The sequence below is a fragment of the Bubalus kerabau genome, unplaced genomic scaffold (genome assembly GCF_029407905.1).
Source record: "Bubalus kerabau isolate K-KA32 ecotype Philippines breed swamp buffalo unplaced genomic scaffold, PCC_UOA_SB_1v2 scaffold_78, whole genome shotgun sequence".
NCBI lineage: Eukaryota > Metazoa > Chordata > Mammalia > Artiodactyla > Bovidae > Bubalus > Bubalus kerabau.
In genome coordinates, this window is record NW_026577932.1 from 721484 (window position 1) to 747743 (window position 26260).

At 46.6% G+C, this 26260-nt stretch overlaps 1 protein-coding gene across 6 annotated transcripts in view; it reads right to left on the reverse strand.

Annotated features, from left to right (window-relative positions):
- The window catches only part of LOC129641155 (F-box-like/WD repeat-containing protein TBL1X), a 245089-nt gene that overhangs the window by 100055 nt on the left and 118774 nt on the right, over positions 1 to 26260 (reverse strand). For 4 of the 6 annotated variants that reach the window (XM_055565938.1, XM_055565935.1, XM_055565934.1 and 1 more), the window contains exon 3: positions 14241 to 14394. The exons of the other annotated variants lie outside the window; for them this stretch is intronic. The gene's annotated coding sequence lies outside the window, so the exon portion shown is untranslated. The remainder of the gene's footprint in view (positions 1 to 14240; positions 14395 to 26260) is intronic. 6 annotated transcript variants of the gene reach the window in all.

The following is a 26260-nucleotide window of genomic DNA, read 5'->3' on the forward strand; positions in this document are numbered from 1 at the left end:
TATTCCTTGGAATGAATCGAGCTCCAATATTTTGGCCACCTGATGAGAAGAGCCAACTCATTTGAAAAGACCCTGATGCTGGGAAAGATTGAAGGCGGCAGGAGAAGGGGACGACAGAGGATGAGATGGTTGGATGGCATCACCAACTTGATGGACATGAGTTTGAGTGAGCTCCGGGAGTTGGTGATGGACAGGGAGGCCTGGCGTGCTGCAGTCCATGGGGTCACAAAGAGTCAGACGTGACTTAGCAACCGAACTGAACTGAACTGAATGTGCACAAATCAAAGAACTCATTTGTGCTTCCAAATGCCAGGAGTTTATGACATGTAACAGTGATTACACACACTTTCTGGAGTCCTGAGAAAGCCCAGAGTTAAATGGCTATAACTTTACAATATGAAATTAATGTAGCAAAATCACCACAATATTCCAGAGACCGCTAGTATTCTAAAGCCCCTTCGTAAGAGGTAGTATCTGAATGCTGACTCTATAACACAGAAAAATTAAGAATATGTACAACTAGCTTCCTGGGCTCCCCTGGTGGCTCAGATGGTAAAGAATCTGCCTGCAGTGTGAGAGACCCGGGTTCGATTCCTAGGTCAGTAAGATCCCTGAGAAAAGGGAATGGCAACCCACTCCAGTATTCTTGCCTGGAGAATTCCATGGACAGAGGAGCCTGGTGGGGTACAGTCCACGCGGTACGGAGCAACTAACCCTTTCACTTTTTCACAACTGGTTTCTTAACATTAGAAAGGATACACAATGGAATTGGAACTAAATTCATATTGAAATGAGTACATTCTGCACTTTGTTGAATGCATTAGCTCATACAAAATCATTTATGACAGTTTTTTTTTTTAAAGCAGCTATCTGTGAAGTGAGATATATAACCATGAAATACGATAAATTTTTTAAAAAAGGATACATCCTGCTGATCCTTTTAATCTAATCCCTCACCGTATCTCCACTTCTGCCTTCATTGGCTTAAATTTATCTCCCCAGGAGATGGTTAAGTCAAAGCCTTCTGGGCCTCAAAAGGAATGGTTTGTTGGTTGCTTGCTTGGGCTCCAGGGTACGCTTGTGGGCATTGCCATGGAAGAACCTACTTCATCATGTTACTCTACGTCTGTGTTGCCATTGCTGCAAATCATTTCATCAGTACTATCTTTGTAGATTCCATATATATATATGTGATGTGTGTGCTTAGTCACTCAGTCACTTTGAGACCCCATGGATTAGACAGTCCGTGGAATTCTCCAGGTCAGAATACTGGAGTGGATAGCTGCCGGGAGCCGGCATATTGCATATTGAGTGAGGATCTGTAATAGCTCAACTGGAATTCTATCACTGCCGGGAGCCAGCGTGAGGCACTCCGCCCATGACAAAGGTCATGAGGAAGGAGGCTCGGCATACGCAAAGGCGGGATTGAGCCTCGGGAGTCCCCCTGGAAATTCTCGAGCATCTACCCCCAAAACCAGAGTCTGCCTACTTTCTGCTTTGTGCTTTCACCTACACCTCTGACTTTACAGGGGGCTGTCCCCCACTACCTCTCTCTGAAAAAAAGAGTTAGCTTACAGCTCCAGTTAATAATTCCTGGGTGTGACAGTGTTTAACCTACAAACTCCTTTGGAAATCCTCTAGCCTGCCTGAATGGGTTTTTCCGGCCACATGTGATTGTTCAGAGCCTCCCAACTGTGAGAGGCAGGAGATGTTCTAAACTGCCTAAACACAGATTCCTTTGAGTAGTTAAAAGATTGATTAGAAATTGTATTGGTGAAGGGTTTTTCACTTGTTGGGCCAATGTTTGCTGCTAAGTCTCCATACTCCTTACCTACTGTGTCCTTGGCAGTGTATTGATTGATATAATGGGTGTATAGAAATGTAAAATGCAGCTTTGTCTAATGCTTTTTGGAAGGCTGGTGTCTGACTTTGGAATAATCACCTTTAGAGAAAAATAAGTTTCTTAAAATGTTAACAGGCCTCCGGGCAAGAAGATGATGTCAATCACCTGAACTTTTGCATATGATAAGTTTGAAAGCCTGGCTTCGATTAGGACCAGGAACTGCTGTCCTTGCATGACTCCACCCCTTCCCCCATTATCCTCTATGCACAACTTTAGGTATAAAAACTACTTTGGAAAATAAAGTGCGGGCCTTGTTCACTGAAACTTGGTCTCCCCATGTCACTCTCTCTCCCAAATTCCAGCTGAGTGTCCATCTGGAGCGCGGATGTCCTCTGCGACCATTTATTTGCCTGGGCTTCTAAGACCCACTCGAGAAGCTGTCTAAGGTGGGGCACCTTCCGCTATTCGAGAGGGCGCCTGCGGCCTCCATGGTCAGAGCTAACCTGGTGTCACGGGTTATATTGATTTTCCGCGTAAACCAAGCCACTCAGCTTCTTTTCTCCACTAAATTTTCCTACTGAGCTATCCTTATTTCAGCCGCTTTTCTCCACTGAATTTCCTCACTGAGCTATCCTTATTCTATTAACTCTTTGTATCCTTAATTAAAGTGTAATTAAGCAGTTGTTCCCTGACCCTCGCCTAGCCGTCTCTCCTTCGAATACCCTGGATCAGCCGGGGCTGGTCCCCGGCAGATAGCCTTTCCCTCCTCCAGGGGATCTTCCCAACCCAGGGATTGAACCCAGGTCTCCCACATTGCAGGCGGATTCTTTACCAGCTAAGCCACCAGGGAAGCCCCAAGAATCCTGGAGTGGGTAGCCTATCCCTTCTCCAGGAGGTCTTCCAGTCCCAGGAACTGAACCGGAGTCTCCCACATTGCAGGCAGATTCTTTACCAGCTGAGCCACCAGGGAAGCCCCAAGAATCCTGGAGTGGGTAGCCTATCCCTTCTCCAGGAGGTCTTCCAGACCCAGGAATTGAACTGGGGTCTCCCACATTGTAGGCAGATTTTTTACCAGCTGAGCTACAAGGGAAGCCCAAGAATCCTGGAGAGGGTAGCCTATCCCTTCTCCAGGAGGTCTTCCAGACCCAGGAATTGAACCGGGGTCTCCCGCATTGCAGGCTGATTCTTTACCAACTGAACCACCAGGGAAGCCATTAATATACAATATTTGTTTTCCTCCTTCTGACTTACTTCACCCTGCATTTTGACTTGCCACCTTGAAAGTGTATGATTTATTATAAGATTATGTCTGTTCAAATATATTTATAAAAGGTTTTTCATTTTAAATTATCAGTTGTGTTTGCCATAGGGATTTGAATTTATCCTCAAGATTTAAGTCCCTATGATGTAACTAATCCAGCTCTAATTCACTCAATATATATAGAATGACTTTGCAACTACTATTCAAATTAAAGTACTAGCCAATCTAACATAGCCTCCTTGTAAAATATATTTACGATAAAAAAAAGCTGCAAGGGATTAACCTGAAAACATTTAAAAAAAAGAACTTACATTAGTACCCTCTGATGGTTTCTTTCATTTTGGAAGCCCCCCCAAAGTGCAAGAGCTAAGATCCTCCCATCTGTCTGCACTGACCTACCAATTGTGGTAGTTCTCACTGGGGGCGATATTGCCAAGCACTCAGGGTGGGGGACATCCGCCAATATGTGGAGACATGTTTGGCTGCTTCAACTGTTAGGAGAGAGTTCCTATACACTACTGCATAGAGACCCAGGATGCTGTTCCACACCCCGCAATGCAGAGAACAGCTCCTACCATCAAAAATTGGTGTCACTGTTCAGTTGCCCAGTCGTGTCCAAGAGCCGGACCGTAAACAAGGCAGAGCGCCAAAGAACTGATGCCTGAGAACTGTGGTGCTGGAGAAGACTCCTGAGAGTCTGCCCCCAAAACCCAGCTCAGTTCAGTTGCTCAGCCGTGTCCGACTCTGCAACTCCATGGACCACAGCACGCCAGGATTCCCTGTCCATCAACAACTCCCGGAGTTTACTCAAACTCATGTCCATAGAATCAGTGATGCCATCCAACCATCTCATCCTCTGTCGTCCCCTCTCCTCCCGCCTTCAATCTTTCCCAGCATCAGTGTCTTTTCCAGAGAGTCAGTTCTTCGCATGAGGTGGCCAGAGGATTGGAGTTTCAGCTTCAGCATCAGTCCTTTCAACGAACACCCAGGACTGATCTCCTTTAGGATGGACTGTGTTGGATCTCCTTGCAGTCCAAGGGACTCTGAATAGTCTTCTCCAACTCCAAATGTCAAAAGCGCCAAGGTTCGGAAACCCATTCTATCCCCTTATATACACGGGGAATTTCTCTCTTTTTCCTGGAGCCAGTTTTCACAGTCTATACCAGTTGTACCTTTTTTCCCCCACGCCGTTGTTCCTAAATTGTCCATGAGACACTTTCATTTTTGTAAGAACCCAGTCTTGCTTCTGTCTTTCCAGCATTCAAAGACTCTTCACGTTGTAATGGACAGCTGCTGGGAATAAGTTGTCATGAACTGGCAATCCAGACACCTTTGACACCTTTTTTTTTTTTTTTAAATATTTATTTTTATTCTTGCTTATTTGCTTGCACCAAGTCTCAGGGTACATGGGGTCTTTTGTTGCAGCTCATGAGAACTTTCACTGTGGCATCTGAATTCAGTGGTGGCATGTGGTACCTAGCTCCCTCACCAGGGATCGAACCCGGGTCCCCCTGCATTGGGAGCAGTGACTCTCAGCCACTGGACCACCAGGGATATCAACATACCTCTCTTTGGAAGCTACTACCTCACAAAGATAACTCTCCTTCAGTCTCCACAGATTAATTTTCAATGGGAAACTTCTACCTTCTCCCCAAACTTAACAGACTTAAAAACACTGGAGATAACGCCACTCAACTTGACGAATTCTAGGTCAGATAATCCCACCATCAACACACCATCTTTTACTCCAAACATTTAGAGCATCAGCTTCATCGAAATGGGGAAAAAACAAAACAAAACAGCAGGCCAAAAGTGAAGGATGCTGTGAAGCTTCTAGAAGGCAACGAAGCTAACCTTCTGCTCCAGGGAGAAGACATTCTGTACGTGGTCCTGTTTTGACCAGAGAACCCAGGCCTATGATCAGGGCAAGGCTTTGTGGAAAGGATGGAGGGGGCAGGCGAGAAACGGAAGACCACGGTGACCATTCAGACATCAACAGGCTAAGAATTCACAAGGCATCTACTTCAAATGCCGCAGACCAGCCGTCATGAACGCTGTTTGATCAGTGTCTACCACGAAAAGCTGTACCTCTCAGATATCACAAATCCAGCCTATTCAGTCCCAGGTCGGTCAAATAATAATAATAAAAAAAATACGGTGTCTTGTAGCTGTCTGTGCTGTCTTCACCTCCATCGCATTATTCCTACCGGATTTTAAAGCTCAATGAGTCAAAATGGGGTCACACAGATGAAGTCCACATTTAAGCAGTCGTGATAAATGGGTCTGCTCCTCCGTCCACACAAGGGAGGTAAAAGTCCGCCTTAAATGCAAGGAAGTCCATCATCACACACGGGGGGCCTCACACAGCTAGGTCTCTCTGCATTTATCTCTTCTTAATTTCTACAGGGCACAAGCCTCCATTCAACAATACGATTTTCACGGAACGGAAAATTCACGGTGTCAGGTCAAGAGGAGCGTTGAGAACCAATATGTTGGATAAAAATAATTATAATGATCTACCAAGCGCCGTGGAAAGCAAAACAGCATGATAGGCCCAGTAATACATAAACGTGTTCCATCTGCATACATTGTAATAACACGACCACTGTAAGAAAATACAGTGTGAATTTTCCTCACTACCTCAGTGTCTGTGATTAAAACAACATCAGGGGCTTCTTATTAATCAGTTCAATTTTCCTCTGAACCACCATCCACTCCCTTCAGCCTGCACCACCAAAAATTTCTCATTAGCTTAAAAGAGACCGTGCTCAGGGAAAATCATTGTGTGTGCTAATGTCTACCAAAACAAAAACAAAAACAAAAAAAAACCCAGGAGGAATCAATTTTTCCTTACAAACTTTCTAACTGGCAAAGGTCCACTCAAGAGTGCAGTGGTTTTCTGATTTTTTTTCCCCCAAGTACTATTATATTACTATAAAGGGACATAATAGTTTACATATTTGTTGAAAACACAGAAAGAAGTTAAATGAACTTTCCTTTTCTATTTACATGGCTGAAAAATTATGAACAAATAATCCAAACACACCATATTTTAAAATATTTAAAAATATTCAATGAATAGTCAACATTTCTACTCTATTTCTTTTCAGTGGGTGGGGATGTGTGCATGATTGTTAGAATCTGCTCTCTAGTAAGCAACCCACTCCAGTACTCTTGCCTGGAAAATTCCATGGACGGAGGAGCCTGGTAGGCTGCAGTCCATGGGGTCGCATAGAGTCGGACACGACTGAGCGACTTCACTTTCACTTTTCACTTTTCGTGCATTGGAGAAGGAAATGGCAACCCACTGCAGTGTTCTTGCCTGGAGAATCCCAGGGACGGGGGAGCCTGGTGGGCTGCCGTCTATGGGGTCACATAGAGTCAGACACGACTGAAGTGACTCAGCAGCAGCAGCAGCAGCAGTATTCTTGCCTGGGAAATAGCAGACAGAGGAGCCTGGTGGGCTACAATCCACGGGGTTGCAAAAAAGAGTCAGACACGACTAAATAACAACACCCAATGTGTCATACCCAATACATACTTTTATCCACCAGGATGTACGTGTTCTGTCTAATTTGTTCACTGTTAGATTCTCTGCATCTAGAAGAATCCCTGAGACAGGTGGCAGGCGCTCTAGAAACATTTATTTACTGGTGAGGTGAATGCGTTCGATCTGAGAGATGGAGTGAACGCAAATGACCCAAGAGCATACAAGTTCATCAAGAACTTCATGTGCAAATATTCTGCAAAGTGCTGCATGGTGCGGAAGGACCATGGAGACAGACGCCTAAGCCCCTTCCTGTACAAGAAGCCTGTGCTACAAACCACACAGGCTTTGCGTAAAAAGATAACTCCCAACAAACAGCACATTAGACTAACTCTGACCGAGAAAGGAGGAAGGCAACAAAGGCATGCCCTTTCATCTTTATTACTTCATGCAACCACTATTAACTCCCCGGAGGTCATATTCCCACTTGGTGCACAAAGAAAGAGGTTCCTGGTCACCTGGCTGAAACTCAGAGTAAGTGGTGGGCAAGAAAGGAAACACAGCTGAGCAGAAGACGGAACCCAGAAGCTCTCTGCAGGAACCGTTGCTGCACCATACACCCCCATCCTCGTCCCACAGTCTAGAATTCTGCATTGAACGCGTGGTTGTTTTAGCAACGCCTTGTTCCCACTAGAGTGAGGACAAGCTCGAAGGTAGAATCTGCTAGACTACCATTATCCACTTCCATCCCTCACCCTTTGAGAACAGGAGACCTGGATTCTGTGTGGGCACATGGTCACACCCCTCTCAAAAGGACAAGCTTCCCCCGTAACCCGGTTCTGGCCAATGGCTATGAGCAGAAGTCAAATATGAAATCTCTAGTCTGTGCTCTTAAAGGCAATGAAATCCCCCTCTTCACTCTTACTCAGGGACGTGATTGTGAGGGCAGGAGCTGGGGCAGCCATTTCAGACACAGAGGAGGACAGAACTTTGGGGCTCCCACTGTGAGGCAGTGCTTTATGGAACGAGAGGTCCACCACCCCACTTCCAAAGCTACAGAAAGTTACATCTCAGCTGACGTAAATGACTCACCCCGTCACTGCCAAATCACCTTGCAGAAAGGTTAGAAGCTGCTTCCTGGCCTCTTATAACAACAGAGACATTCATCAACAGGGAAGAGGAAGTGAAGAAATTAAAAACTACAGCTATTAATGATTTCCCGGTCAGAAACCTAAGACTTCACAGTGTGTTTTGGAACCAGTGTTAATTCATGGGCACCCTAGGGTGTTTTACCACTTAAACAAAGCCTGAAGAAAATCCCTTTCATCAGAGGAGGCATCAGTTAGAGGCAGCCCTGAGCTCATGACTTTCTGGCTCTGAACCTGTATGAGTTTCAAAGCGTGTGCACATGGGGACCCCTGAACTTATAGGCTGCCAGGCTCTTCCGTCTGTGGGATTCTCCAAGAATGCAAGAATACTGGAGCAGCTTGCCAGATCCTTTTCCAAGGATCTTCCCGAGCCAGGGATCGAACTGGCATTTCCTGCAACGGCAGGTGGGTTCTTTATCACTAGCATCACCTGGGAAGCCCAATTCAACCTCTGAGACCTTTTTTTAAGTGCACAGCGGGAAGAACCAACCACCTTTATCTCACGGGGGATGCCAAGGGGTCAGAAAAACAGTGTAGACCGAGGACCAGGTTCCCTTCCACATCAGCACCGCCTTTTGTGGCCAAGAACCCATACATCTGGCAGAGGTAAGGGGAGGTGGCCACGCATGAACACGGCTCACAGCGAGGCAAACAAATCCTCATGCTGACTCACCTGGGTATACAGAACGCTTTAGTAAGGCCGACAGTGAAAGCAGGGCCCGTGTTAAGACGCGGATGTCACAACCAACCCACCACCTGTGATCTCAGGCACTGCTTCTTTCCTTTGTGGTGTGAGAGCTCTGATGGGAGATGTGAATGGTCCAACAGAAATGCGACGTGGATGGTCCAACAGAAATGCGACGTGGATGGGCCAATGGAAATGCAACGTGGATGGGCCAACAGAAATGTGATGTGGATGGTCCAACAGAAATGCGACGTGGATGGGCCAATGGAAATGCGACGTGGATGGGCCAACAGAAATGTGATGTGGATGGTCCAACAGAAATGCGATGTGGATGGTCCAATGGAAATGCAATGTGGATGGTCCAACGGAAATGCGAGGTGAGCTTACGTCTAATTAAAGAATGTTTAATGTGGATGGTCCAACAGAAATGCGATGTGGATAGTCCAACAAAAATGCGATGTGGATGGTCCAACAGAAATGCGATGTGGATGGTCCAACGGAAACGCGAGGTGAGCTTACATCTAATTAAAGAATGTTTAAACACAAACTAATTTTCACAACATATTTAAACTTAACCCAGCATATCCCGAATAGCATCATTTCAACTGTAGTTCACACTGGTTTTTTAAAAAATTATTAAGATCTTCGACATTCCTTTTACCTACAAAATCTCTAAAATTCCCCAAGTCTATGTATTTTCCACTTGCGCCACATCTTAATTAGGAAACGGAATTTTCAAAGGAAATAGACCACTGCTATTAGAGTTCAGAAGGTGTATTCCGTACACTGAAAACACAGATACACATACCCATGTGACTCGCAACATAAAACTTATGGAGCAGCTGAACCAAGGATCGAAATTTAAATCAATAAAGAAATAAAATGTCTAAATCTGATCCTCAGTAACCCTAGCTATATTTGAGGGTGCTCCTTGGGTCTACAAGGCTTGTGGCCCCTATATGGGCTGGTGCAGGTCAGCATGGCTGCTAAGAAGCCTGCAGCAGCGAAAATTCGATGACTGTGGTCTGCAGGACAGAAGGACCCGGGGACATTCCAGGCCACACGATTCCTCTGTAATTGGTCCACATGCAAATTCTTAAATTATGCACCCATAGCATTTTTTTTTCCCCTCGACAAATTTCAAATAGATTAAAAAGAAAACCGAACAAGCCACCCAACTTTTAAACTTTCTCAAAAATAGTGTAACTTCCTGCTAGAAAATTAGTTTTCATAATGCACATTTATTTTCATATTTTTACAAAGACACTAGAATTTGGGGGCTCAGACTGGACTGACCAAGGCAACGAGTCCAAAGTAAGAAGTGCTGTAGGTTTAAATTCCACGCTGGATTTTGCAGACTTAGTACAGAAATGGAAAGAACATAAGATATATCTTGGATGATTTTTTAAATATGGGTAACTTGTCGACATGATACTATTTTGGATAGTGAGTTGATTACATTAATACATATGTTGCAAATAATGGGCTTCCCTGATGGCTCAACCGGTTAGATTTGCCTGCAATGCAAGAGACCTGGGTTTGATCCCTGGTCTGGAAAGATCCCCTGGAGAATGGAATGGCAACCCACTCCAGTATTCTTGCCTGGACAATCCCATGGACAGAGAAGTCTGGCAGGCTACAGTGCACAGTGTCCCAAAGAGTTGGGACATGACTGAGAGACTGATTTTTTTTTTCAATGTTGCAAATAATATTAATCGAGCATATATTTTGGAGAAGGAAATAGCAACCCACTCCAGTATTCTTGCCTGGAGAATCCCAGGGACAGAGAAGCCTGGTGGACTGCCGTCTAGGGGGTCGCACAGAGTCAGACATGACTGAAGTGACTTAGCAGCAGCAGCATATATTTAGATATATATTGCAAAAATAATTAATGATTTTTTACTTCTCTACTGTGGCTACTAGAAAACCTTGTATTAAATTTATGGTTTGCATTCTACTTCTATTTGGAAAGTGCAAAAACCCAGACAGTTTCTATGGTGCCTGCAGGCTCTAAAATGTGTTGCTAATAATCAGCTAGATGAAACCATAGCATTTTTCCAAGGCTTCTTTTGTGTCCACTGCAAAATTTTAATTAGATGCCCATCGCATCATTTTTTTATTCCGTGACCAACTCAAGACAGATTAATAATCACATATTGTTCTAAATGCAGACCACCTTTCTCTAGTGAAAAAAAAAAAAAAAACAATTTTCAGTTTGAGGATTTTTTAATATAGGGACTTATCACAAGTTCTGTTAAGACGCCTGAAAGGGTTGTGGGTCTCAAAAAAAAGCCATGGTCATTGGCAGGTTGCTCGCTTTGTGGGCAAACACTGACCTCTCACCTGGGTGTGTATTGTTACACCTTCCAGTTTCAGAGCCACCTGGCCCAGCAGACAGCAAGGTGCGCTGTGAACTCCAGGGCTCACTGCAGAGCACTGGGTGTGGACCGCGTCTGGCTGAGCCTGTCTCGTCTATAACCTGGGGGGTGACGTCACCAGAGCCGCACCCCTCTTCCTAGCAGGTTGCCATGGGAGCCAAGGGTGATGATGCTACAATGGACTCTATACCACAGTCAACAGTACAGCTCAAATTTCAGTGCGACCGTGTTTAAGATGGGCTTCCCTGATGGCTCAGCGGGTAAAGAATCCGCCTGCAAACGCAGGAGACACAGGAGATGCGGGTTCAATTCCCTGGATCGGGACCAGGAGATGGCAACCCACTCCAGTATTCTTGCCTGGAGAATCCCATGGGCAGAGGAGCCTTGCGGGCTACAATCCAAAGGGTTGCAAAGAGTCAGACACGACTGAGCTGGCACACATTCTGTTTAAGATAGGGTGCTGCTGAACAGATATTTTAGCCAGGACTACAGACAGTTTTTCTTGCCGTTATTGTTATATTAAACCTCCTGTTAGACAAGGTTTCCTGCCCCTTACACTGTCGGCTATCATTTTTAAAGTTTAATTAAGCCTCGCCTACTCAAAGCACTGGAGAACCCACAGCTAGAGATGCTTAGGCTCCCAGCACAGGGAGCTGTGTGCATCTCATCAATGAGGACAAACTGAACATTCGAAGGCCTCCTTTTGCAAGAGGCCCTTTATTGTCACTTTGAGGTCTACTTTGAACTAACAATAAAAAAAAAAAAAATACACCATTCAGAGATGGATTGGTTGAGTTGCCTAGCCACTGAGTTGTTTTCTAGCCACTGAGTCTCCTGAGTCGTGTTCCACTCTTTTGCAACCTCAAAAGACTGTAGCCCACCAGACTCCTCTGTCCACGGGATTCTCCAGGCAAGAACACTAGAGGGAGTTTCCATTTCTTTCTCCAGGGGTATCTTCCTGACCCAGAGATCAAAGCCGAGTCTCCTGCATTGGCAGCCGAATCTCCTGCATTGGCAGGCCGATCCTTTACTGCTGAGCCACCAGGCAAGCCCAGGTTGGGGTTAAGGAGAAGGAGTTTATTTTGCAACAATGGTACGATAGTATAGGAGAGCTTTCTACTTTTACTACTTGGGCAGAGGGAATATGGCTTCCGTTTGCCCACAGTTGGAAGTGGTACCCTGCACCTATCTGTGTTACCCACACGCCCTGGGAAACGGAGTTCAAACTGAGCATCTCTCACCTTGAGTCACCGTGGGGAAAGGAACCTGGGAGTGAGTCCTCTCCCCATTCCTCATTTCTGTGTGTAATCGCAGAGTGTAGAAACAAGGAAACTCCTAGTGTGTAGCAGTAACATACTGAGAGGAAAAAGAACCCTGAGACCTGAGAAGGTGCATGTTACTATAGAAATAAGGCCATTTTTCCACGTATTACCTCATCGATTGAAACTTGGCAGGAAATGATTCATGGCTAGACTCTCACCTATTGAACATAATCTAGAGCAAAAACATTCACACATCATTGAGAAGCGAAAGCCGTTAAGCTACAAGGCGACAAGAACCATATCCCAAAATCATTACAACATTTGTTTTTAATAATCTATCGATGAATTTTTTCTTTTTTTTTTTTGCGGGCACATCAAGAGGCATGCAGGATTTTATAGTACCCTAACCAGGAATCAAACCAGCAACCCCTGCCGTGGAAGTGCCGAATCTTAACCACCTGATCGTCAGGGGAGTCCTTCTACCGATCATTGCTGTATCATCTTTTTCCTCGCCTTTCATTCATTTCCTTTCCCGGTTTGGAAATGGAAAAAAAAAAAAAAGAAATACTTAAACACTCTAAAAGGAGGAACTGAAATAGATCTTTGCAAAGCTTTCCAAATGTGTGATGTTACACAACAGCGAAAGGAGAGAGAAGTAACAGCAAACGAAGAGACGTCTCACTGATGACTTCAGAGCAACACAGAAAACAAACAATCCCCTCCCTCTCCCTGGTGTGCCGTGAAACAGCACCGTGCTTCAAAGACACAGCAGAGACATTCGATCAGTTCATTTGCACAGCAAAACATATGTTACCCGTACACACTCATCCACACCTAGACACACAGCCTTGGGAAACAAACTTGGGCTAATGACAAGTAGACACGAAGTGCAAGCTGGCCTATTGATAATTATAAATATTTTAAGATCCTTTGCAGGCTAACCCAAGAATCTGCGCTTTTCCTACAGATGTCATTCTGTAAAAACATCGTCTTCTGATAAACACAGTAGGAATCGTGAGATGAGCTGAATCCACGTAGAGCAGTGATATTCAAAGGCATCAATTCTCACCCACGAGCAGTCACAGTGCACATCCCCCCCCCCCCCCCCACCAACGGCTTTAAGGAAAGGGGTCAAAGAGTTAATGAGCAAAGAACGTATTTTGGTATAATCTCAGTAATAAGCTCATATGCTGACCCGCCTTCCTGCTTTCTGGACTCAACTCCTGTTTAAGACGCAGCCCCAATATACAGACTCTCAGTCTGGCTCCAGTTGGGAGACTCAACTTCCCGGCAAACGCCAGAAATGGCCCGTGTAGCTGAAACTCTGACAGTGCAGTCTTTATTAAAACAGCTGGCATTCACGTGGAACCCAGAGAGCGTAACCCCAAACAGAACCCGAGCCATTGCTTGCAAAGCAACTTACGTCCAAGCCACAGAAAAAAAAAAAAAAAACAATGCAAAAGACTGGCGAACAGGATGAAATAGTCCACCTCAATTTTTTTTTTAAATCAAAGAAATGCAAAAACAAAACAAAAAAGTGCCCGCGTTCCCGTCTCAGTTGACCACAATGTCCTGAGCTGTCTGAGAGGCGGGGCCCCACCCCCCACCCCAGCCCACCCCACCCTGGGCTCCCTGGCAACAGGGAACAACCAGCACAAACTTTCAAGGAAAGCAATTTGGTAATCGGTCTCAAGAGCCCTACAGCTCCATTCCCAGCTCTCTCTCCTAAAGCAAAAAAAAAAAAAAAAACTGGAAGCAATCTGAAGCTCCGGCAACAAGTGTTAAATCAATTATGGCACACAAACTCGACGGGACGGATGCCTGAAAAATGTTTTCAATGAACGTCGGCGATGATCACAAGGCTCACTCTGTAAGCTTAAGTTGGGAGATCCGGGTCACAAAGCTGAACCTTCCTGACGTTTCATGCACAGGAATACAGGCAGCTGGGAGGAGATGTACCAACAGTCTGATGGGGGAACTGGCGTGGGTGGGCTCAGAGGTGTTTATTTTGTTTCCAGATTCCATTCTTTGTTTTTTTCCCCAAATTTCTCATTCTATGCAGCACGTTGCTTTTAAAAATCAGAAAAGAGGGACCGAAAATCCTGGCCAGCAAAGAGTAATGACTAAATTCCTCATCTGCCAAGGATGAAGAAGATCAATTAAGACAGCGATGTACCTGTTCACCTCTTTCCCAAGAACGTCAACGATGGTTTTCCTCACACAGTGCGGTGTGCCGGCGCGGGGGGGCGGGGCGGAGATTCCTTCTCCTCGGGGGTTCACAGTGATCAGCCTCCTCTGAGTCACCTTGTGAAGTTTTATGATGCCAGAGTCTATAAACACAACATTAAATATTTACGGTTGATATTTGCTGCTTCTAAAAATAACGTGGAGGAGAAGGTCTCTTAACAAGGCCTCCCGTTGCCCTTCTCGCTGAAATCACCAAGGCTGCTGATTCTGTAAACGCGCTGACAGCCACCCACAGGCCCTGGAAATCCGTAGGCCAATGTCTCCTTCTTAATCCAGTGGACCCCCCCCAGCCCCGGGGGCCCTTTTCACCTGAGCCAGGTACCCTGGGCCTTCATACCCCAGTGTCGATGGGGCCCCAAACCTGCTTATGCGATGGGGCATCTTACTCCATCGATGAAATGTAACGAAATATTACATAAGCTTATCAGCTAGGAAGACAGTCTTTTCTTCCCCCTACCAAAACTACTTTCGATGCTTTGTTACAGACTAACAGACACGTCATCAGACAAAAATGTACCATGAGGGGCTTCTGGAAGGTCCGGTGGTTAAGACTCGAGTGAGTGTCCACCGCAGGGGTGTGGGTTTGACCTCCTGTCGGGGAAACTCAGATCACACATGCTGTGTGCATGGTACAGAGTGCAGCCCAAAATTAAAAAAAAAAAAAAAAAGTTATCATGAAAACGCTGGCAGCGTGGACAAGAGTGAAGAGATCTCAGAGAAGGCACTGAACATGCAGATGGATTCTGTGTGGAGATGGTTTCTTTCGGGAACCACTGCGCTTCACAGGACTCAACCCTGGAAACGGCAGAGGGTGCATCACGGGTACAGTTTATTACGGAGACACGACCCCAAACTAGAATTACTGGACCCATATTCCAAGACAAGGCTGAATTACCTTCCATCAAGCAATGAGTGAAGAAACCTGCATTTAAATTTGCTGCTGTTTAGACACTGTCGTATGCCACTCTTTCGCAACCCTGTGGACTATAAAGCCCGCCAGGCTCCCTCTGTTCATGGGATTTTGCAGGCAAGATTACAGCATCGGGGGACTGCCCTGGCGATCCAGTGGTGCAGAATCCATGCTTCCCATGCAGGGGGCATGGGTTCGATCCTTGGTGGGGGAAATAAGATCCCACGAGCCTCATAGTGCAGCCCCCAAAAGTTAAAAAAAAAAAAAATAATACTGGAGTGGGTTGCCATTTCCTTCTCCAGGGGATCTTCCCGACCCAGGGATCGAACCAGCATCTCTTGCCTTGGCAGGCTGTTTCTTTATCGCTGAGCCACTAGGGAAGCCTAGCATTCAAACAGCTTAACCTTAAGTCTCCAGGAGGTGAAGCTTACCTTGCTCCCCCTACACCAGTGAGCCTGGGCTTTGAAAGAAGTGTGGACAGACAAAAGAGGGGAAAGCGGTAACTCGACAGTGAAGAGACTCTGCAAACGCAAACCCTGAGCAGAGGGCAAGCTCTGCAAGCTCATCAGCGTTAAGTCACGTTGAGAGTCCCCGCCCTGGAGTCAACGTGATCGCAGGGCCTGTCTCTGCGGTCTGTGTCCCCCAAACTCATAAGCCCAGCCTCAGCACGGGGCACACACCTGCCAAGCCCAAAGTGGGAGACGTTCTACGAAAGTCGCGGCCGGTATCCCTCAAAACAGAGCCACCCAAACCAAACAAAGTCCGAGACGCTGCCCTGGCCCAAAGGAAAGATGGAGACAGGACAACTGAGTTCAGTGTGATGGGGATGGGAATTCTGAGAGAAAAAAAGGACATGTATCGAGAAAAGGTTAAACGTGAAAAATAATGAGATATACAGTGGACAAAATTTTTTAAAATCATGTATAGGTGTTTCATTTCTTTTTTTCTAATTGATTTATTTTAATTGGAGGCTAATTACTTTACAATGCTGTAGTGGTTTTTGCCATACTTGACATGAATCTGCCACGGGTGTACATCTGTTCCCCATCCTGAATCCCCCTCCCACCTCCCTCCCCATCCCATCCCTCTGGGTCATCCCAGTGCACCAGCCCCAAGCACCCTGTCTCATGCATCGAACCTGGACTGGTGATCTGTTTCACATATGATAATACACATGTTTCAATGCTATTCTCTCAGATCATCCCACCTTCGCCTTCTCCCACAGAGTTCAAAAGACTGTTCTGTACATCTGTGTCTCTTTTGCTGTCTCACATATAGGGTCATTGTTACCATCTTTCTAAATTCCATATATATGTGTTAGTATACTGCATTGGTGTTTTTCTTTCTGGCTTACTTCACTCTGTATAATAGGCTCCAGTTTCACCCACCTCATTAGAAGTGATTCAAATGCATTCTTTTTAATGGCTGCTTTCTGATGAAATGCCCAGAGAGGGGCCTCATTCTTCCTGCGAACACGGCTCAACCATCATGGTTAAGAAATCTGTGCAGGAGTGTCTGTACCTGCCACCTACATCAAGGTCCATGTCTCTGGGTAGCAAATCCGCACACACACACAGGTTCCCAATCCCACCCCGCTCTGGGTCAACAGCTGTTACTGTGCCAAACCACCAATAATTCCCTCACGGTTATGAGCGAGCCTCACTCCAAATCTTTGGACGCATCAGCAGTCCTCGCTCTTGGCAACCCTGGAGGAAACATACGTGCACGCGCACACACACACACACACGATCCTATCAAGTTGCATTTCTGTCCTTCAAAATGCCATTTTCTTTCATTTCTCTTTGACTTTCTGCTTTTCCTCCCTTAGGAATTTTGGCTATCTGCCTTAGCTGAACTTGAAAAGGCAGGGAAGATGAGTGTCCATGGGACAAAAATTAAAGTTGGGGTTGGGGGGAAGGATACTGGCAAATCCCTGGACAGTGGCGTGATGGCCACTAGCTGTGAAGGTGGCAGTATCTCCAACCTTGTGCCAAACAGACCAGTGGCATTTAGGGCAAGTCAAGGACTCCCCGTGCAGCCTTTCCACATGCAAAGGCTTCTTCTGTACATGAAGGTTGCTGACGCAGCCGGTCTGGGGATCAGACCCTTTGGGGTCCACCTTGGGCCAGGTCCGGTTCCCTATCCCGGAAACCCACTCCTCTCTCTGCACAGCAGTTGCCTTTCTAGAAAACGCAAACGATAAGAGAATCCTGACTCTGAGGATCCTCCGAAATGTTCATTAAGTCAACCTGCGGGTGGAGAATTCACAAAATTCAGTTCCCTACCCACAGGGGTTCATTTCTTCTGTCTGTGCTCAGTCCTGTCTGACTCTCTGTGACCCACCCTGTGGACCATGTAGCCCCCACCGGGCTCCTCTGTCCCTGGGATTCTCCAGGCAAGGATACTGCAGTGGGTTGCCATGCCCTCCTCCAAGGGGAATCTTCCTGACCCAGGGATGGAACCTGGATCTTCTGCACTGACACGCAGGTTCTTTACAGTCTCAGCTACCAGGGAAGCCCTTTCTTCTATCTTCTGCTGCTGCTGCTAAGTCGCTTCAGTCGTGTCCGACTCTGTGTGACCCCATAGACGGCAGCCCACCAGGCTCCACCGTCCCTGGGATTCTCCAGGCAAGAACACTGGAGTGGGTTGCCATTTCCTTCTCCAATGCATGAAAGTGAAACGGAAGTCGCTCAGTCGTGTCCAACTCTTCGAGACCTCATGGACTACCGCCTACCAGGCTCCTCCGTCCATGGGATTTTCCAGGCAAGAGTACTGGAGTGGGTTGCCGTGGCCTTCTCCTGACATGCCTTTAAATTACTGTGAAGAGGTCATTTGAGCTTACACTCGACCTCTGTACTTTTACAGCCTCACCGGCACACGGAGGTTATCTGCGGAATGAATGAATGATGTTAGCGCAGACACTGAAATGCAATAAAGATGTTATCATCTTCGAAACTGTTAGAAAGAGCTCGGGGGGCGGGGAAAAAAATTCTCATTCATTTTTTCTTCTGCATTAACTTTGCCTAGAAGACAAAAAAAAAAAAAAAAAAGGCAATTCATTATTTAGAAAAGGCAAGGGCAACCTTTCCTAAATGCCTTGGGGCAGAAGGTACACATGCAGGGGCAGCAATAACTCAGGCAGTCACTGAAGATTTATTTACCTGAGTTTAAGGAGGAAATGGGAGGAGAGCTGACTGGCCACATCCACCAGTGGAGGGCTCAATGGATGTTTCCTTTCCCGGGAGGGAAACTGATTTTCTGTCCAAGAATATCGTGGAGAGCACAAAACTGGTGCATCATATTTTATTTAGCTAGGTAGTAAAGCGGCGGGCTTCTGAGATGCTGCTCGTGGGAAAGAATCTGCCCACCAGTGCAGGAGATGCAAGAGACTCGGGCTCGATCCCTGGATTGGGAAGATTCCCCTGGAGAAGGAAAACAGCAACCCGCTCCAGTATTCTTGCCCTGGAGAATCTCATGGACAGAGGAGCCTGGTGGGCTACACAGTCCATGGGGTCAAGAAGAGTTAGACACAACTAAGCACGCACACACACACACACACACACACACACACAGTAAAGTGACAGTCGTTACATGCAGATTCTATTGTATCCAAAAGTCAGGGCACAGACACAGCTACAGAAATCTCCCCCCACTTTCTGACAGTTGACTATGTACTCAAGTGAGTAATTCTCTAACCAAGATGGCAAAACTCACAGGTGCAGAAAATAAAAGGCTGTGGTATGCGGCCTCTTCACACGCATTTTTATTTGTTATTTGTTATCTCATTTATGTGGCCCCACCATGTAGCATGTGGAATCTCAGCTCCCCGACCAGGGCTCGAACCTGTGCAGCTTAAGGATGGAGTCCTAACCACTAGATGCCAGAGAAGGCCCCAGGCAGCCTCTGAGATGAAATCCAAGGAGCCCCACCCCCCTGGTATCTGCACCCAGGAACCACCTCAACCCACACTGACCAGGATTGGTCTGTGTGACCAACAGAACATGGCAGAAGGAATAGCACGTCCCCTCTAGATCAGGTTGTGAAAGCATGTGGCTTCCAGCACTTTCTTTTTAATGTATTTTTTTTTTAAAGTTATTCTATTGTTAATTTATTTATTTTTGGCTGTGCCATGAGGCATATGACAGCTTTAGTTCCCCATCCAGGGCTGGCAGATCTCCTTGCACTGGGAGATTAGACTCTTAATCACTGCTCCACCATGGAAGTTCCCAGCACCGTCCTTCTCTTTCTCTTTCTCCTGGACTCTGTTTCCCCTCCTCTGCTATCTCTCTCTCTCAATCACGCACTCTGGAGTAGCCAGGTCACAGGCAGCCCTGCAGAGACAGGAGGGGACAGAAGCCTCCCGCCAACTGCCATGTTCGTGAACGGGCTTGGGGCTGAGCCTCCAGCCCGGCACTAGGCTCAAGAGACTGCGGTCTTGGGGCCAACGCGCTGACTGCAACTCACGGGAGACCTCGAGCGGGAACACTCCGGCTCATCCATGCTTGGATTCCTGAGTCTCAGAACCCACAGGAGGTGATGTGTCTGCAGTGTTCAGCTGGGAGTGCTGGGGTGATCTCTCACACCCCAGTGGATAAACAACACAGGGGCTGGAACTGGGAACACACTGGTGGACGTCAGAGAACACTGGCACAGAAACTAACCCCATTCATTCACTCCCCACAACTCGCCAACCCCTCCAAGCCAATTAGTATCTAATTCCATTTGTTTGCCTTCAACCAAGCATGCAAACACACAAACAGCTGCAAACGTAAGACCCAGAAAACTACATGCATCTATCTTGACCCCATCACATAGCTCTCTTTCAGTAAAACCGGGTCTACCAGGTAAACCACACACGCTTAGAAACCACACTGACATTTTCACCCCTAAATCCCCAGCAGTCACTTGCTCCCCTCAGCTAGGCACTTCCATGTCCGAATGGTACAAAAGTGGCATTTTCCCATTGTTGTTGTTTGTTGTTTAGTCGCTCAGTCGTGTCCAGCTCTTTTGAAACCTCATGGACTGTAGCCTGCCAGGCTCCTCTGTCCATGGGACTCTCCAGGCAAGAATACTGGAGTGGGTTGCCATTCCCTTCTCCGGGGGATCTTCCTGACCCAGAGATGGAACTCGTGTCTCTTGCATTGGCCTGTGGGTTCTTTAGCCATGACCCACCATTTTCCATTAGATTAGAAGAAAAGTTCTTTCCAGTCAAGTGTAAAGTTCTTGATTCAGAATGAGATGAATCCTAAACGTGTCTGCCTTATTTTAGCAAATTCTTCACATAAGGTCTTGAGATGCTGTGCTGTATGTTCCATCATTGTTAAAGAGTTCAGTCCAGTGGCTCAGTCGTGTCTGACTCTTTGCGACCCCATGGACTGCAGCACACCAGGCTTCCCTGTCCATCACCAACTCCTGGAGTTTACCCAAACTCATGTCCATTCAGCCAGTGATGCCATCCAACCATCTCATCCTCTGTCGTCCCCTTCTCCTCCCACCCTCAATCCTTCCCAGCATCAGGGTCTGTTCCAATGAGTCAGTTCTTTACATCAGGTGGCCAAAGTACTGGCATTTCAGCTTCAACATCAGTCCTTCCAATGAACGCTCAGGACAGAACTCCTTTAAGATGGACTGGTTGCATCTCTTTGCAGTCCAAGGGACTCTCAAGATTCTTCTCCAACACCACAGTTCAAAAGCATCCATTCTTCGGTGCTCAGCTTTCTTTATAGTCCGACTCTCACATCCATACATGACTACTGGTTAAACCGTAGCCTTGACGAGACAGACCTCTGTTGGTACATCAATGGCTCTGCTTTTTAATATGCTGTCTAGGTCATTAAAGTGTAAATTGACCTGAAAGAAAAGAGTCCCCACTTATGGCTTTCAACTATTCTGGATTATTTTTCTCATATGCAGAATTCCCGTTTCTGTATAGCAGACTTTCTCACAGCAGCGCTCAGAAACAGTGGATGTGCACATATTCTAACTGGGGCCCTAATTTTGGAGCTGGATCAGGCTCAGGGGTTGTAATTATGATGGGAAATCGTATTCCCCGTTGTCCAAACTGCTCCTGGAAGCTGATCGTCCAAGGCCCCAAGGGCCCTCCCCGAGGGCTGAACACGGTGATGGGGCACCCAGGTGACCTGCTGCTTACCACATGAAGCCACCATCGCCAAGAGAGGCGAACCCAAGGTCAAGGTTTCACCTACTGCGCTCTGAGACTTTCAAGTTCGGAGTGTTTCTGACATGTCTGTTTAACACGTTTCCCTGAAAAGCGCCAGGAAGCCTTGAAATATGTGCCAGACCCATTCCAACAGTCTTGGGCTCCCCTGGTGGCTCAGCTGGGAAAGAATCCGCCTGCAATGCTGAAGATCTGGGTTCAACCCCTGGGTTGGGAAGGTCCCCTGGAGACGGAAACAGCTACCCAGTCCGGTGTTCTGGCCTGGAGAATTCCTGGAGACTGTATAGCCTCCATGGGGCTGCAAAGGGTCGGACACAACTGAGTCCCTTTCACTTTGGCACCAACGAGTCTTCCACGGTGCAATTTCTTTCACAAGAACCTGGACAAGAAACTCCATGGAAGGGCCTGGGGATTCCAGGCATCAAAACCACTCACAGGCACAACTGGTTCTACCCTCGATCATCTCTGCTGGGAAATGGAAGGGGGCTGCACTACAGATCGTGGATTCTAGAGCCTCCCCTGGCAGCTGGGGGCTTCACACGGTCAACATAACATGGTTGCATGATGGAATATTCCAGGGATCAGGTTAAGTGGGCTCACAGTCTCCACTTTGTCCACTTTACCCCCTGAACGCCATCCTCATAAGCAGCAGCCCCCCGGGCCGGTCTCAAGGCAAAGCCCACCACCTCCTACTCGCCTGTGACCGAGAACAGGCTCCACAAACCAGCAAAGCCACCCACACCTCCATGAACTGTGGCTCAGGAAAAAACCCCCTCCTGACGGACAGGCCACGAGAGCTCCCAGACCTCCCAGAAATGTCAGGAAAGGCACAGTCCCCTGGGGCTTGTGGGTATGATGGTCACCCAGGCCCCAAAACAGCAGGCCTGGTGGGTGGCAGGTGGCCACACCTGCAGCTCTGTTCTGCCGGCTCGTTCATTTGATTAAAGACAAACAATTTATACCAGTTTGGACTTCTTCACCCGCCCTGTAAATGGCCAAGGGTAAAGGGAGATCGCCACTACTATGGGTTGAACTGGGCCCCCCTCTAAAAATGATATCTTGTGGTCCCAATACCCTGGACACCTTAGAGTGCAACCTCATTTGGAAATAGGTTGGTCACAGATAGAATTCATCAAGATGAAACGACAACTGAAAAAACAATGAGATACCCACCTGACACCTGTCAGATTGTTGAGCGTGGGCTCAGCCAGACAGACAACAAATAACAAGTGTCTCCAAGGATGGAAAGAAAAGGGAACCCGTACGATGCAGTGACGGTAAGAATGTCGACTGGTGCAGCTACTGCGGAAAATAGAACGGGGCTTCCCCAGAACATTACAAACAGAACGACCGCACGACCTAGCCGACGCCACTTCTAGGCATTTTCCTGAAGAAGACGAAAGCACGAAGTTGAAGAGATATACATGCCCCTATGTTCACTGCAGAATTATTTAGAATAGCCACGATCTGGAAGCAACCTCAGCGTCCATCGAGAGATGAACGAATAAAGAAGACGTCACACACACACACACACACACACACACAGAGGAAAATGGCTCAGCCATAAAAACAGAACGAAACCTTGCCATCTGTGACCACAGGGATGGACCCACAGGCTATTCAGTTCAGTCACTCAGTCGTGTCCGACTCTCTGTGACCCCATGGACTGCAGCACGCCAGGCTTCCCTGGCCATCACCAACTCCTGGAGTTTACCCCAAACTCGTGTCCATTGAGTCAGTGAGGGTATTACATGAAACTCAACAAATCAAAGAGAAATACTGCATGATTGCACTTAGACATAGAATCTAAAAATTGAAACAAATGAAGAAACACAACAAAACAGAAACAGACTCAGAGAAAGAGGTAGTAGGCAGGAGGCAGGAGGTAAAGGTGAGTGAAATATATAAGGGAGCCTAAAAGGGAGAAGGCAATGGCACCCCACTCCAGTACTCTTGCCTGGAAAATCCCATGGACACAGGAGCCTGGTGGGCTGCAGTCTGTGGGGTCGCTAAGAGTCAGACACGACTTCACTTTCACTTTTCACTTTCATGCATTGGAGAAGGAAATGGCAACCCACTCCAGTGTTCCTGCCTTGAGAATCCCAGGGACAGGGGAGCCTGGTGGGCTGCCGTTTATGGGGTCGCACAGAGTCGGACACGACTGAAGTGACTTAGCAGCAGCAGCAAGAGGGAGAAACTTCCAGCTACAAAATGAGCCAAGGGGATAAAACAGAGAGCCTGGGGAATACAGTCAATAATAGTGTCATACGCTTGTATGGCGACAGATGGTAACTAGACTTGTCGTGGGGATCATTCTGTAACGTATACAAAGATCGAGTCATCAGTCATGCACCCAGAATCAACATAGTGCTGAGGGTCAATTTGCGCTTTCCTGGTGGCTCAGGTGGTAAAAGAATCAACCTGGGTTCAATCCCTGGGTTGGGAAGATCCACTGGAGAAGGACAGGTAACCCACTCCAGTGTTCTTGCCTGGAGAATCCCATGGACAGAGGAGCCTGGCGGGCTACAGTCCATGAAGTCGCAGGGTCAAACACGACTGAACGGCTAATATTTTCACTCTTTTCAGGGCTCACTGTAGGTCAATCATATGTCAATAAAAAATAAAAAAAAAATACATCCAATCACACATACAGAATTCATCAAATGAGGTCACACTGGAGCAGGGCGGGCTCTCAACCCACTATGATGGTCTCCATGTAGGAAAATGGCCATGTTAACATAGATACACAGACAAGGCAAAGACTAGGATGACGTATCTGTAAGTCTAGGGAACATCCAGGGTTGCTGGAAACCACAGAAGCTAGGAGATGGGCAAGAAAGGAGCCCACCCAGAGCCTTCAGCAGAGGGCCAGCCTGGTGACATCTCGATCTGAGACTTCTGGCCTCCAGGAATTTGAGAGAATGGACTCCTGGTGTTGTAAGTCACGTGGCTTGTGGAATTTTGTTAGGGCTGCCCTAGGAACCTGCTATGACCACTAAGAAGCATAGCTTTTAACCTGCTTTATAATCAAGACAAGTGTTTATTAAAATGCTATTTCCGAATATAATGTAACAGCACTTTTCATAAGAGAAGACATTCATTTCATTAAAAGAGAAAAAAATAAAATCAAATAAAAGGAATTTCCTCACAGACTGTCAGGGAATCTGCACGTAAGGAAAAGGTCCCTCTGGTCGGCTTTGGTGCTAGTTTGGAACTTCAGACCTTCACCCAGGTGGCCACCCAACATTCAACCTCAATCACCCAGGCCTCCACCGTGTCCCCTCAACATCCTGGGAGGAAACTGGGGTTCAGGTGGGGATAGAGTGGGACGAGGTACAAGATTCCACATCACCGCGTTGACATTTTCAGGGCTGAAAAATGCTGCCCACAAATGCACAGATCAAAAGCATAGTTTGTTTACATGACTGGTATCTACATGCGTGTCCACGCATGCATTTAAAAATCTTTCATAATTTCTACTGTGTTTAACATCAAGATAATTATTCTAAAAACCAAGGTGGCGTGTGGGTTTGAGACCAACAGGAGAGGCCCCCGAACTCCAGTTCAGCCAGGCCCCCAGGGTCCATACATTAAATCTCAGCATGGATGAGACACCATCACCATAATGAGAATCTCTCTATTCCTCCCGGTAATGAGCCCTTTTGAAGAATTAATTAAAAATTCTGACATGGCTTCTCTGAAAGCAGAAAGGCGGGCTTCTTGAGGGGGGCAGAAGAAACTAGCTCATATCAGTGGGTATGCTTAGTCACCCACCTTTACCACTCACGTTTTAGGATGTCTGCAAAGTCAAGGGATCTTCATGTACTCCAGGAGTTCTCCAGTGTTATCAGGCAACGCATCACACTTCTCGTTTAAATAGGACTGACAAGAATGCCGACTTCATGCAGATTAAGTTCCACATGTGATTAGGGGCTAAGTCTGCTTAGTCAGCCATAAAAAAGAACAAAATAAAGCCATTTACAACACTATGGACCCAAAGAAGGTCGTACTGAGTGAAGTGTCTCAGACAAAGAAAGACAAATATCATATGATATCATTTATATGCAGAAGCTTTAAAAATAAAAAAAAACCGGTACAAATGAATGTATTTACAAAATAAAAGAGTCACAGATGTACAAAACGAACTTATGGTTACCAGGAGCTGGGGTGGGGAGAAAAACTGGGAGACTGAAATTAACATACACACTGCTGCTGCTGCTAAGTCGCTTCAGTCGTGTCCAACTCTGTGCAACCCCATAGACGGCAGCCTACCAGGCTCCCCCGTCCCTGGGATTCTCCAGGCAAGAACACTGGAGTGGGTTGCCACTTCCTTCTCCAATGCATGAAAGGGAAAAGTGAAAGGGAAGTCGCACAGTCGTGTCCGACTCTTCGCAACCCCCTGGACTGCAGCCCACCAGGCTCCTGCGTCCATGGGATTTTCCAGGCAAGAGTACTGGAGTGGGGTGCCATTGCCTTCTCCACCACTAGATATTAAATAGGTAACTAACAAGGACCTACTGTATAGCACAGAGAACTCTACCCAATACTCTGCAATGGCTTACATGGGAAAAGAATCTGAAAAAGAGTGGATATATGTGTATGTATAACTGACTCACTTTGCTTTACACCTGAAACTAACACAACATTGCAAATCAATTATAATCCAATTAAAAAAAATCTACCTTTTGAACTCGTGGATTCTGTTATTCCATGAGCAGTCAACCAAGACCAATTATTAGAAAGAACAAAGGACACCAGCTTGAGGCTTTCCTGATGTTTGTAAAAGCAAAAAGACACAGTCTATCACCATTTAGTAAATAGCGTCTATCTTATAAGAGGGGGCTTCCCTGATAGCTCAGTA